This window comes from Diadema setosum, chromosome 22 (genome assembly GCF_964275005.1).
Source record: "Diadema setosum chromosome 22, eeDiaSeto1, whole genome shotgun sequence".
NCBI lineage: Eukaryota > Metazoa > Echinodermata > Echinoidea > Diadematoida > Diadematidae > Diadema > Diadema setosum.
In genome coordinates, this window is record NC_092706.1 from 11,949,505 (window position 1) to 11,964,057 (window position 14,553).

The window sequence follows — 14,553 nt, forward strand, 5'->3', positions numbered from 1 at the left end:
GTTCACTCGGCCAGTCAACAACACACAACCTCGCCGAAGTCGACAAAAGTTTACCCAAGTTGCAAACCTGGATATTTAAAGTCAAAGCAAGAAAATACTACCCCAGATGAATACAAACATCATTATTTATTTCCATAACAGAATCCTTTGCCATAAACTCCTTTGAAAAAATCAGAAAGCATAATTCTTTTTAAATCCGGTCTCAAGCTGTGTTAAGATATTATTTTTGCCGACGCGAACCTGTTGTGTGATATCCAAATGATGAATTGAAACTTACTCAAAATTGTTTTTAATTTATAATTCTGACTTATCCTTTTTACATGCACATATAAAGTTTCAATTTGTGCAAGTTTGTAAGTGCTCTGAATTTAATGGGAATAGCGTATTAAATATTCATTGTATTGTAGGCCTGTTGTGTACGTTTCTATTTTGTTATTCACGTATAAACATGCACAATGCATACGTACAAATGTAATCCTGAAAATTATCAATCCTTAAAATTATCACACATTACAGTCACTTAAAAAGTGCACAGTCGCATCCGAATTTTACACCTTCTTATTTATAGAAATGCAATTGAAAGTTAATTCGAAAAGACCAAATAAAGTTTTCTTACCATAACAATGAAATGAAATGAAAAATATTAAAGTCAAGACATTTTGAAGTTTTGCTATCTTTTTAAGGAAACAGTTCTTGAACAGTCAATATAAATGCGAAGTAGTGAAGTGATGATCAGAAAAGAAATTCAAAAGAACAATTTGAAATCTCAAGTTTTTCATTCAAAAGCAATTACGTCCCAGTCTCAAATTCTGACATATGTATCTGATCCTTAATCTTAAGTTATTCATCCAGGAATCGCACCATGTTTTACACTTTGACAACAGAAACATTGAATTTTCGTCACTTTGTTTTACACAGTCAATGGAAAACTGTGAAGTGATTACATCATCAACTCACTCACTAGCATATTATATCAACTGTACGAGAACTGTTCTGGAAAAATTTGCGAAACCGCTTAATTTCATATAACTTCCATAATTCTTGTCCTATTTCGATCAAGCTGTCACTTGTTGTACTCGTAAGATTTTACTATTTTTTAATCAGATTAACTTATACCTGGACTGGAATTCCTCTTTAGGCATTGACTGGTACATAAATCAGCAACTAAATGAATCGCATTCGCTTCTTTTTCTTTTATAAATGAAAATATATAGGATATGAAATAGACGTATATCAGTGCTATAATTATGTTACCATATAAAAGAATACCACTGCACGCAATTAGCAGTGATTAGAAAGATTAAAGAGATGACACCATCTTTATCAAACGAATGAATTATAATCGCCCAGCAGTACATAAAGAGAAGCTCTATGCCATGTTCCAGTGGAGTTTATCAAAATTGATAATAATACCAAAGATAAAACACAGTTCAATTTGGTATAGTCTGCCAAACAATAAATTCATATAATGCAAATCAGATGAGCTAATGGCGTTATCACTTGAAGTTCTCCTTGAATCTTGTATTCTTTAGATGAATTCAAAAGGGAAAATTCATATCTATTTCAAGGCCTAATCATCCTAGAGTTGTAATAACCCATCAGCAATGGTGTCTTCTTCAAGAAGGATGTTGCGTTTGCTTTTCTATTGGCTAATTGATTTGATCATAGCTTTATGCACAAACTGATCTATAGGGGACTTGGAAAGCCATGATAGCATTGCCTCAAAATATTTGCTTATGCGATTAGCTCTGTTCTCATCATAAAGACATCTAGAGATTCTTAAGGCTCTAGTTTCGTAATTTTTGTCCCATGATGCGGTACTTTCTCCGCTTTGTTTGCCGGGTTTTATTCATTCTTTTTTTCTTGTAAGACAACCGTCCCTGCTGGAAAGGACACAGTCTCCAACAGTGTGAAATCTCTTCACAATGTTAAATTCGAGCGTTTGAACAATGTGAACACATTGGGAATCATCAATTCACAGTGTGGAACAGAACATTACCATGTGAACACTCTGTGAAAAACTACACCGCAGTGTGAAATCATCTTCACACTGTTAAAAATGAGCATTTTCACATGTTCGGCAATGTTAACACATTGTGAACACACTGTGAGACACTTTGTTCTTTCTAGTAGAGATGTTTATTGGGGAATGTATGAAACTTATTAGGACACGTAGGATGGTGGAGGAAACTAATCTCCGCCACGCATATTCAGATAACATTGACAAAACCTAGTAAGTTTCCATCAGTCGTGCAGTAATTGGTCTATTAGAGCGACGTTGAAACGGAACCATTCGAAACATGGTCTCTAAAGAGGCAAGATTTCTTTATGGCGCCGTATACACTGTATATCCCATTACGTGTAATGTGGTTTCACTTCAATAATTTCGCGTTGCGAAATTGAGAGTTCGGATGCTCTGAAGAAAACCCAATCTGTTGTCACGTTTTTAAAGCGATAAAGAATTAAAGAGCAATTCTTCACCTTGTCCACGTTGACTTTCCTGCATAGAATATAATTAAGATAACAGAAAGTTTTCTTAATTCAAGAAAATCGGACACGCAATTAAAAAAGTTATAGAATTTTAAAGCACACATACGTTCGCCGAATATAGAAGTTATCCTAGCAAGCACAACATGCAAATGAGATGAGATAATGATGACGTCATCAACTCACAGCTTCCCCATTGGTTCGTGCAAACAGAAAAAAAAACCATAAAAAATATGTTGGGTTGATATTACAGCAGCAACAAGCCTAGTCCTCTAAAAGTCCATTATTGCTGGACTGTGCAATGTATAACAATCAATTAAATCAGGTTTTCCTTTTTTATTCTATAGCAAAAAGAGGGAAATTCAGGGAAATATGTGTGTACTAATTGGGGGATTTTGAGGTCACGACATTATTACTTCATTTAAGTTGTATAAAACAATAATACTGATGTTACCAGGGGCGCCGGGATCCAGGAATTCCGTAAAGGGGGAGGGCGCCTTTACAAATCTAAAGGGGCGCACCCCCTTTTTTCCTTTTTATTTCTTTTGTTTTAACCAAAAAAAAAAAAAAAAAAAAAGGGCGCCCCGCCTGGATCCGCCACTGGTTACTGTCACTGAGAAAAATCACGTGAAACTTCATCACTCCACCACTTATCTTTCTGTTAGGTCCGAATTTGATGAAGATACTCTCTTGTTTGTTTTTCTTTTTAAGTTACTCTGTTTATTACAGGCAACTCAACCATGATGAATTATAGGATTTAGGAGCTGATAAGCCACTTGTTACAATTCACGGCTGTTCCTCACGTGTTCGCACCTTAACATAAACCCTGCAGTGAACAATTTGCAACAGTTTATACAAACAAAATGAAGGTAACATCTGTCATTGTTGTTGCTATATCGGGAAATACTAGCAATTTTAGATTCTTGTAGAATCTAAGGGGCTGTATATGTCAGTGTTACTTATTATATTTGAAGAGTCATAGGAGGCTTCAAGATACCCCAATTTGGCAAAGCATAGCTGAATAAAATGATAACGATATTGAAAACTGCACTGATGATACGTGTAGTAATAACAAAAGACGTAAATTTAAAACGTATATGTGAATTAACGATATTAATGCTGGCGTTTCATTGTATTCAAATTGTAATTTCATACACTCTACAGCCGAACACATGGAGTATAGGGTTTTATCAAAACTTGAAGTGAAAAAGTGACGAAATTTTAAAGTTTGACATGTTTTCATATATCGGTGATGTTGCTAGGCCGCAACAGCGTTATTATTCACATTGGAAGAGTTGATGATATAAAATTGATCAAATCCGAAATAGGCCCCGATTCAAAAGAGTATACCAAGTATCCTTATTGTCATCAATTATCTTGTAGTCTGGAAATTAAATTGAAACATGAATTTCGAGGTTAAAAGAGTCTGGTCAATATCATGAATATCATCACAGATCATTTAAAAATCATCATTTTGCTAATATCTTGCGTACAGATGGGACAGTAATGTTATGAGATGATATCGTTGCCTCTTCCAATTTGTACCTGTCTTTGCTACCACTTTAAAAGTTTGAATTCCGTTTAAAGTCACTGCATGTTTACGATTAAGAACAGTGATTTAAAAAAATTGTTCACATTTGATGCATATGTGTAGGTAAGTTCATGAAACATTCTATGTATACCGCATAAAAATTTCGCAATAAAGGGCAAAATATCACTGTTTTTCTCGATATACCATAATTGTAGACGGTTTAGTCTAAAAACAATTTTATCATAACTACTTTTCACATTTTGTATATTATAATACTTCATACTGATTATACTGATTAACATTTTACATTGGTTGTTTCTATCCCTAACTCAAAGTTCAGAACTATTTCGAAGCACTAAAGATGGATTTTTGTTTCATCTGCAAATGGTAAATAATGCCTTTAACGTTTCTAATCGGTTATGTCTCCCATAATGTTTGAACATGGTACAAATGACACTTTAAGTAGGGAAGAAGTATATACCTGGAATGATTTTGAACCACCCGTAATTATATTTCTGCTTACACCATCATAATACGTAGGCCCCCTATAGACCTTATACCAATAGCAAAACTCACTTGTTGTGTACTATCATTATTTTTCCCTTTGTCATGAACCTTGAATTCATGGAATCGTCTTTATCGATTTCTCAATTTTAAAATGTGGATGATCATCAGAAGAAGAATGGAGACGAATATCTATATATTATATATATATATATATATATATATATATATATATACATACATACATACACAAAGACTTATGGGTGAAAATTCGTCAAAACTATACGTCTCTCACGGAGTTTTCATATTGAACTACTATTGTGAATCTATATATATATATGTATATATATATATATAGGAATTTATATATACATATATATATATATATATGAAGAGTTTGTTTGCAAAAACCGATAAGTCCATTTTTGAAGATTTTGAAGTACGACATCTGTCATAAAGTACAAAATAATACCTTTTAAATGATATATTGGTCACTACATATAAAGGTACATTTTTGAAGTTATGGTCAAAAGAAGCAAAGATTTTCTTATTATTCTCTTTATTTTTCTTGACCTTTAATCGCAAATATTACCATTTGGCAAATATGGACTTACCGGTTTTTGCGAACAAACTCTTCATATATATATATATATGATAAATACGTGTGACCATTACCATGGCGGAGAACATTCCAAAATCATTTATTGCGCTTATAATTTGATCAGGGTTTTTGTTTCTCTTCAAAGGAATATGTTTGTTTTTTTTCTGCAGAAGGTTAAGCTGATATCTGTGCAGTCGATTAGATAGAGAAGTCCTATATTATTTGGTGAAAAAAAAAGACTATAAAAGATGTGGTTTTATGCAAAGTTGAATCTATATTTACAGGGACTAAGTATAAAGGACCTATGAGCTTGAGTGAATATTATCATACTGTTGAACTTAAATTATATATATATATAAATATATATATATATACTTATAATGTACACTCAGCAAAAAAAAAGAAAGTAAACACTTTTTCAAGTTTATCTTTCTCATAGACTATATGGCTAAAAATGGTATTTTATATACCATGTTAAAGAAAATGAAAATGAAAATGTTAACTTTACGCATGAGTGAACACATTTGTTTTTCTCTTCCAAGGCACAAAAGTAAAAATTGCGAAATGGACAAGTTGTTATTCAAGCATATTTGCTCTTCCCTTTGATAATGAGAACAAAAGACAAATTCAGCACAATAAAAATGCAAATAAATTTGCAAAAATCAACCTATGATCTCAATAATGTCTCTGTAACCCTCCAAAGATAAAGAAAGGCAGAAAATAATGGAGGAAAATGAAGAATCTTCAGTCAAATCCGCAGTCAAAAGACATAAGAGAAAATTATGGTAACAAAGAAAGCTAAATTTGAAACGTTATTCCAAATTAAGAAAATTAAAAATAATATTTGGTTCTTGAATTTGTCTCGTGCATTCTTAAATTCCTTAATTAAAAGGTAAATGAAGAAGTTCTGTCGATTTTATCACCTTTACGGCTTACTCCCTATGTCATTTAAAGTTTGGAAAATGCATATGTTCCACCTTCAGTTTCCCCACTATGTTTTTGTTTTGAGTATAAAGGGAACAAGGGAACGGAAACTTATTTCTGCTGTTTCATTCATGTCTCTCATTGCGTTAAATTGGTCTTTTGTTATCATTTGCCATCTTGGAGGGCAGTTGCAAATGAATTTCAATATTTCCAATTCTGCAATTTTTACTTTTCTACTTTGGAGGACAAAAATGAATGTGTTCACTCATGCGTATAATTTTCCTTTGTATAAACCTACCAGGTTGATAGCCAATTAAATAATCTTTGATGTGGTATATAACACATTGATTTTTTTATCAAAATCTTCCATGAAAAATATTAACTGGGAAAAGTGTTTACTTTCTTTTGTGGCTGAGCGTATATATAATATGTTACTGGTAGCATTCTTTGACATTTTAAGGAAAGTAGGGGTCGGGAAGCCCCAATATATAACAGGAAGTCTATAAGGGTTTACAGCGTGATGTTTCAACGTCAACGTAACGGAAATATGAATTCCCGCTTGGTTACGCTTTTCAGTGGCCCCGAGTTGTTGCCCAACTCTAGCCCATAACATTGCATAAAGTTATTCATTTTCTTGACTATTATTTCTTAATTCAGTTTTTTTTTTTTTTGTATATATAAGATGTTTGGTTCTTTAAACTACCGAGTCTGAATATAAATCCTGGATGATTACAAACGAACCACAATCTACCAAGACAAGCATTCCTATATCCCAAGGTCTATCAAGGAAACTAAAAAACCTCTTATAAACATTTCCAAATATGATGAATTTAAATTTATAAGGGTGGTCTATTTTTGTTTTGTTTTATTAGATGGAATATATATATAATCAAGATGACGAAGTAGGGTAGTAATTCATTACTATACCCTACTTTGTCATCTTTTCTGTACTGGTACCAACACGCGGACTACGAATATATAGTTAAAGAAATTGTATATGTATGTATATATATATATATATATATATATATATATATATAGTATATTATTATGGCTCATGTTTTCTGGGAAGTCAATAAAGTTGTTGATATTCCACTAGTGGTAGACAGACTCTCAAAAACGAAAAAGCTATACGACCTTACAGTGATCCAACAGTGCATCCAATAATTCTGGGGTTTGACAACAGTTCTTGTAGTTAACACTGGTTTAGTTGTCTGGATATGTATAGCTATCACTCCGGGTATATCACAATGTACCAGAAGGCAGTGACAATGTGTGAAATAAACGCAGGTAAGAAGAACTACTTCCATATAATGAGGAAACGTCATGGACTTACCGCAATCAACGCGTACCCACCGCCGATCTTTTCTAGTGCTTGTGCGTGGAGAAATATCTGCAGCTTGTGGTGAAAATCGGTACAGCTAGTTCCAAAGGAGATCGCGCAATATTGCCCGCGAACTCAAAAGGGGGGGGGGGGAGGAGTGCTCAACTAGGACATTTTGGCTGTTGAACTTCCTGAATTGATCTGTACACAGCCCGGTTGCTTTGGTCAACACATACATCGAGACCAAAGAATATTGTTCTTTTCGCGTCACGGACCACAGCCCTCGTTTCAATAGCGCCTACACGTCTATTGTGGTGAAGCAATCTACACAGGGGGAAGGGACTTCCCCCTCTATTCAGTTATTTTTCGTCATTCGCTCGATCGGTCACTTCGCATAGGCCGAGCGAAATATATTTAAAATCATAAACACGGACTCGCCAGCATTATTAGGCAAGATGACATTTTTGTTCGTAATTTTACGGCTTCTCTGGTAAGGAAGGGGATTTCTATTGACTATGTAAGAAAAAACAAACAAACAAACAAGAATACCCTGCTTGATAAATTTGTTGTCCGTAGATGTAAGGCTAGTGTGAAAAGTAACAAATCAGCTCTTTAATGGCTAAAAAACGACCAGTCTTCACTCAAAGAAACGCCCTCACCCCTCCCCCTCCTCCCGAGATTTGTAAATTTGAATTTACCTTTTTAGATAAAGAAACGCGGTTTTAATCGTGCAATGTTACAGATAGGTTGGACAAAACTTTTGAAGTCTTAAAGCCAGAAAACTCGAAAGGGAAAATGCAGTGGTAATCATGTAAATGTCACGGACATAAGTTGGACAAACCACAAAGTCTTACCATGGAAAAACGTATTTCAAAGGGGAAAATACAGTGTTGTGATATCGTGTAAATGTTACAGATGGGTTGGACAGAGCTTTTGAAGTCTTACCAGAAAACTTATTTTAAAAGGAAAAATGCAGTGATAACCGTGTAAATGTTACGGATATTTAAGGCTGGATAAAACTTTCGAAGTCTTATAAAAAAAAATAAAAAAAAACTATTTCCAAGGGAGAAAAGGGAGAGGGAGAGGGAGTCTTCGAAAGTAGGAAGTCCCTTCTCAATCCCTGTCCTCTAATAAACACGGAAACTTGTATGAATTGTGATTCATACCACTGAAACTCGCAAACTGGTCAACGGCGAGTAGATATTTAACCAGGACTTGCAAACAGAAATACGATTATCACACAACCAATGTTAGATTGTTGACTTTTTGTTTCGTTTTCTTTCTTTCTTTCTTTCTTTCTTTCTTTCTTTCTTTCTTTCTTTCTTTCTTTTTTCATTTGTTCACCCACTAGAGTTTATTTCAAGCGACAAAATGGCTTCGCAACGGTTTATCTTTACCAGCGTCACGAAACGATTAGATCCAGAGAATCTACTAGTTTGTCTGTTATTCTTATTTCTCTCTTTTGTGTGTGTGTGTGTGGGGGGGGGGGGGGATGAGAAGGATTTAACGCGAAGGCGCCTTTATTCATTCTGCGGGAGCCATGAGAAGCACTAACAATAACTATTGCCAGCAGACAGCATATTACGAATGTGGCAACAATAGGACTTCGCCAGCTTTCTACTCTCATGGTTTTGTATAAGGGTGCAAAGTCCAATAAAAATGGAGTTCTGAACTGATGAGACGTTGAATCAGTTGCCTTTATACACAGTCCTAAATCTGTCTTCTTTATACACGGCCCCTGGTTGTGATATTGCACACAGGAAAAATAAGTGATGATCATAATTATCTCGAAACATGCATTTACACTGGTTTAATTAGGTAAACACGTAGGATATTGCAATATGTTTGTTATTGTGTTTGTGTATGTGTTGTGTGTGTGTGTGCGTGTCTGTCTGTTTACTTTCAAAGCAGCAAAGATCCAAATGTTTACAAAAAGAACAAAAGAAACCTCTCATAAATAGATCGATATTAACAATATATACATTACTATATGGCAAAGGCGAAATAAATAACTTATGATGTCGAAGTATTTGTGGTATGAAAATTAACGGAGGATAGAACATTACTTTGTAAATCAACTGGGATGAGAAAAAAAAAACAGTGATTTTTTTTTTCTCTCTCTTGACAACATGGCAATATGACTGCCTGGATTGTTGTTTACATCACTGCTTCATGACTAGGCTTATGTGTAAAACTTTAAATTCCTTTGAAGTTTGAAATCCCTATGTTTGCGTCAAGAATATAGCATCTTTGGTGTATATATATATATATATATATATATATATATATATATATATATAATAACCCTTCAAAAAAGTTTGGAAATCTGATTTCAGTTGTAAATTTCTCCAGTTTGTAAGCACTATACAATACATGCCTGATATCAATGGAAAGATTATTAAATTCTCTTTAAAATGATATCCTATTCATTATGATTATGCTATCAAGTAAAGGGCTGTACTCAAAAGTGTCTGATAGGGTCTGCATTGAAAAGTTGCAAAATGAACAAGAACGGTCCTTGTGAATGAGAATGGTCGTGAAGAGTAAATAGAGAACAGTCATGTTCTTTTGTGTTACGTCTTTTGTTCTCACCTAGTCAGCCATGAAAGCAAATTTCAATACACATCTTAACTTCACATTCAAGTTTCAGTGGTGCCATGCCAGGCAATTTTGACAGCTCATAAAGTTTTATGGTTGTGCATCATGCCACGTGTAAGCAATGTTCAAAAAGCCCGCACCATAGGGCAAATTGAAGCTGAGATGCTTCAAAAAGATGACAACGCAAGACCACATAGAGCGAGACTTGTGCGCAGCTTTCTCGAGGGAGAGGGCATCACTAGAATGGACTGGCCTGCATGCAGCCCCGACCTCAACCCCGTAGAACATCGTTGGACCAACTTGGCCGAGCTGTGGGGAAGAGGGTCACAAATGCAACGACATTGGCAGGACGCCGTCAGATACTGGTTGACGAGTGGAACGCCATTCCTCAGCAGCGAATCACGAAGCTACAGTCAACAACATGAGGACACGGTGCCAGGCGGTGGTGCAAGCACTTGGGTTGTTCACCAGATACTGAGCGCCGATCGTGTTCATTGACAATATAAAGACAAAGTAAACATAAAGTAAAGACAAAGTAACGGCAAAATGAAGACAAAATAAAGATGAAACTCCAATAAAATCAAGATCATGCCGTTTCACTTCTTTAAGTCTTTGTTGTGGTTAATGTGGCGAGGTTCTGTGAGATAGAATGGTTTGAGTCATGATTGTTTGTGTGTGTGTATGTATGTGTGTGCGTGTGCGTGTGTGTGTGCGTGTGTGTGTGTGTGTGTGTGCGTGTGTGTGTGTGTGTGTGTGTGTGTGTGTTTGTTTATCTGTTTGGTTGAACGCATACATGTTTCACTCCATAAAAAATGCTGATGTTACAGTAAATGAACACCAAAGAAACAATGGGGAACTCATTCATAACGAGGAAACTCATAATAGGGACGTCTAAAATTGGGCCGCTTTGCAGCTTTTAAATTCTGACTTTACCTCATATTTGTAAGCACTGTACCTCCATGTAAACGAAAATCATAAAAAGTATGGTATCATTTATAAGAGAATTAAACAATCTTTCTGTGGTACTAAGCACAAATAAATCATATCTTAGGAAAAATAAGAAATTATTGATCAAACTAAGATTTCCAAACTTTTTTGACGGGTTTATATTATATATTTATATGACAGTTGTTCCTATAATTGCAGATTATCACTAGTACACGCTGCATAGTGAATATAACATAGGATACATAATGTTCGTTATTCACTTTTCATGATGAAGAACCTGAAAAAAAAAAAAGAATTTTACTCTTTCTTTCCTGAAGTCTTCCATTAATATCAAACACGCCTTTCTCCTGTGCTCAACTGGAGCGTTCTTAAAGGACAAGTCCACCTTCATATACATGTGGTTTAAGTGAATGCAGCAATATTAGTAGAACACATCAGTGAAAGTTTGGGGGGAAATCGGATAATCTGTTCAAAAGTTATGAATTTTTAAAGTATCTGTACAATCACTGCTGGATGAAAAGACTACTTCAGTGTGTGATGTCACATGCGTACAATGATATAACGAAAATAAAAAGAGAATTTCACAAAACTTTACTTTTTGAATAAAGTGCACATTTCTTCGACTTGTTACTGATGTATGTTACAGGTGATATTATTCCCCCTGCCTTCTGAAAAGGAAAAGTTGAGTATTCTTTTGTTATGCGAGAAAAGTGAAAATATGTTGAATTTTCTTTATTCTTTCTTTATATCGTTGTACACATGTGACATCACAAGCTATAGTAGTCTTCTTATCCAGCAGTGACTGAGCAGAAACTTCAAAAATTCATAACTTGTGAATGGATTGCTCGATTTTTCTCAAACTCTCACTGATGTGTTCTAATATTGTTGCATTCTCCCAACCCACTGTCTATGAAGGTGAACTTGTCCTTTAAAGACATTGGAGGACAAGGAAGGAAACAAAAGTGCCTTCACCTTAAAAAAAACAACAACAACTAGAAGTCTGATACCGTTCACTTGTTGTTTGATTGAGAGTAATCTGTTTCTATAAGTCGCAGTATCTTCCTTGTCCGCTACTAATCCCAGAGCTGCCAATTTTGCGCTGAAATTCGACACATGCCATAGGCTGCTATTTTGAGAGCAAATATTTTGCAATCAGATCCGGTTGAAATTTCGTTCAAACTTCAACAGATAGGTAGCAGTGGTTTAAGCCGTAAGGACAATAATGATAAAAGTGCAATGTACACACACACAGAGACACACAGACAGACAGACAGACACACACATACACACACACACACACACACACACACACACATATATATATTCATATCGCTTTTGCTTGCCCTTGCTTGCAAAAGCAATTGCTACTTTGAAAAGGTGTAGCTTACAGCGACTCCGCTTTCAAATTTTCATGCGTTCAGTATTCTGTGATACTCGTGTTAGCGATTTGCTGCGCTTTATCATGGAGGTACAAACTTTGTACCTCCATGGCTTTATCGACCATGTGACCTTTGACGTAGATCCCTTCTCTGTCGTAAGGTATTTTCCCGTAGTGACCACGTGACCTCTGAATAGGCTCCGACATTGATCCATTGCCCGATCTATAGTAATTTCCCACGTAATAAAAACATGTTACTTCCCAGTTCTCGTACGAAATGTTTTAGGTGACTTTCGCCAAATTATCTTTCTTTCATTCTTTTTTTAAATCTATTTAGGACCGTTTCAGGTTGTCTTTTCCTTTCTTTCTTTCTTTTTTTTTTTAAACGAGAGCAACCTATACTGGTATACTCCAAAGTTCACATCCTGTCCGTAGCAAACACCACGTCATAAATCATGTAACTAAGACAGATAACATCCTGTTGATCAGTAATTAAAGTGAGTTACGGGGACCGCTTGCTTTCTATGACGATCATTTTAGTGGGTTTTTTTTTCAATATCGTCTAAAGGACTATCGTTTGTAGCAAACCTATTCATACAATATTATAGCTGTGTTCAGATCCCACACACGTATGGTTTATTTCCAAGCAGTTTCGATGCATGTAGCCTATACTACCCTCATGTATTCAATCTATCCCCCTTCCCCTATCTTTCAACATATATGTATGTATATATATATATATATATATATGTGGTCTTCGATATAAATATATATAAATATGTAATAAATATATGAATTATTTTGACTCTCTTATCTGTGTTATCAATGCCCATTACCTCTATTTTGTTAACGCTACAACACTGTGTGTCAGCAGTAAGAAACGCAATATTCAAGGGAAATTTCATCCTGATATTACATTGCTTTGTATGAAAACAAAAATATAAACAAAATCAGGGAAGGAGATCAATGAAAATTTGGGGGAAAAAATCGGACATATAAAAAAAGGAATGAACTGTAAACGTTCACAAAGTGAGGCAAATTGGCAACTCTGTGTAATGTTGTTGTTGTTGTTGTTGAGCAGCTCTCCATTCTGTTTGTACCAAAAAAAAGTCCTCAATTCTCATTTTTCTCCCCAGAAAATTTTCATTCAGGCCTGATCTTGGTACAGTATATAATAAGAATGGTACCTTTGCTAGACCGCCTATAATAGGTGGAAGATTATCTGCCACGAAATACTTCATAAAAATCAAAATTAGTGCTCAATACAAAGTGAGAGCCGCTCAACACCTAGATCACATAGACTGCATACCTGCCAACATTTCAAGATGAAATATCTTACTTGTGGATTGCAAAAATCTTATTTTAAAAGCAAACTGAAGCTAAAAATCTTACTTTCGGTCAAATCTTCAGAAAATACACATGAAATGTACATTGTATATCTAAATATTTTTTTAAAATCTGATTTCTCTGACAGAAAATCTGATTTTGCTATTTTTTACGTAAAAAATCTTACTGAATCTGATAAAATCTTACTAGTTGGCAAGTATGAGACTGGCCAGTTTGTCTTACTCTTAAACTGTTACAATTCATAACATTTTTTGTGTCCGATTTCCCCTCCCCCCCCCCCCCCAAAAAAAAAAAAAAAAAAATCACGGATTGCATCTCTGATTTATCTGTTTTCATACAAAGCATCACAGCCTCGGGATGGAATTTTCAGTTAGGTGGTATAGAAATGCGCATGTACCAACCACATCATCATAAACTGACTGCTAGTAAATCAACCCGTTCTGGAAAACAGGCTCCCTACACATACAGTTGTATGATACAGTCGACTCCCATTATAACGAAGTCCTCGGGACCGGCACCTCTAGTTTTCTTTCCTAATATCGAAATTTCGTAATAACCGAACAAATAAAGTGTATAAAGATATAGACCTACACATGTAGATAATCACATGGGGCCTAAATATTTACTTCGTTGTAACAGAAATTTCGTTCTAAATGTGTTCGTTATAACAGGAGTGCACTGTGGTACTAGTATGGGATTTGAACTCTATACCGAGCTGCATCTCATTTTGAAAATGAACTCTTGTTACAAAGAACTCTGGATATTACAAACTCTTGTTCTTAAGACAGTAAAGTTTTCTAGCCCCAAAGTTAAAAAGTTTGTTTGTACATGTACACTGTACATGTATTTTAATCGTTTTAAACCCTGAAAAAAACAAATTTTGAAAGCAACAAAGTGATTTCACTGGTGCC